This window comes from Gavialis gangeticus, unplaced genomic scaffold (genome assembly GCF_001723915.1).
Source record: "Gavialis gangeticus isolate Ggan-Ray unplaced genomic scaffold, GavGan_comp1, whole genome shotgun sequence".
Classification (NCBI taxonomy): Eukaryota; Metazoa; Chordata; order Crocodylia; family Gavialidae; genus Gavialis; species Gavialis gangeticus.
Genome location: NW_017728992.1, coordinates 120,617,034 through 120,618,382, shown reverse-complemented (window position 1 = coordinate 120,618,382; position 1,349 = coordinate 120,617,034).

Below are 1,349 nucleotides of genomic sequence, written 5' to 3'. Positions count from 1 at the left end.
GTAGCATGGGGGCCTAGGGTTCCCTTGCCTGTCCCACATGTGCCCAGATTGAGGCCGCGAAGAACAGGTGAGGGAAGTCCAGGCAAAGGTGACCATGCTGCAGAGGATCAGGGCTGTAGAGGATGAGATTGATAAATACTTTCATTCTCTGCAGGGCCAGACACCTAGTGCAGAGACATCATGGGAGAGTCCCAGGACAGCTGAATGGAGGACAGTCACCTCCAGAGCTAGACAGTGTGCAGCTGTGATTGCTTCCCCAACACAACTGAAGAACAGATACGAAGCCCTGGCAGCACTGGAGGATGATGCAGCACAGGAAGCCACAGGGAAGACAGGTCCACAGAAAACACCAAGCAGGCTGAGCAACAACCAAGTAGCCGGAGGAAGAGATGCCGAGTCATCGTGGTGGGCAACTCCCTCTTGAGAGGCGTGGAGGGGGCCTATCTGTCAACCACATCCCATGGTATGAGAGGTTCTGCCTACCCAGAGCCAAGATCTGGGACATCACTGCAAGGATTCCTAACCTCACCCGGCTCTCTAATTAGTATCCCATGGTCCTCATCCATGTAAGTATGAATGATGCAGCCAAGAGTAGTCTGGACTGCATCATGAGTGACAACAGGGCTCTGGGGTCCAGGCATAGGAAGTCGGGGGCACAGGTGGTCTTCTTGTCCATCCTTCTGGTCAGCGGTCGCCATCAGCATCAGGACATCTGCATCATGGTAGTCAACCTGCAGCTCTGGAGCTGGTGCCATCATGTGGGTTTTGGCTTCTACAATCACGATCTGCACTTCCATGAGAGAAGCATCCTGGGACAAGAAGGTCTTCATCTCTCTTCTAAAGGTAAGAGTCTGTTCTCTTACAGGTTGGCTGATCTCCTCCAAAGGTCTTTAAACTAGGTTAATTGGGTGACAGGGAAGCAGAGGATAAAGAGAACATAGGACCAGCAAGCCTCAAACAATGCACTGGATCAGCCCAGGTAAGTACTAAGGTAAGCACTAAGGGGCCCAACAGACATCAGAACAGGGGGGTACCAAAAGCACCCATCGGGGGGCTTAAATGTCTCTACACTAATGCTAGGAGCATAGGGAACGAGCAGGAGGAACTTGCACTCCTGCTTGCAAGCAACAACTTTGACCTGATTGGACTAACTGAAACCTGGTGGGTCATGACTGAGCAATAAATATTGAAGGTTACAGGTTGTACAGACAGGATAGAGCGGGGAAGAAAAGGGAGTGTTGCTCTCTATGTTAAAGAACAACAGACATCCTCTGTAATCATGATGGGATCAGAGGAGGGCCAAACCGAGGTACTGTGGGTCAGAATACAAGGGGGTTGGGGAGAAAGGG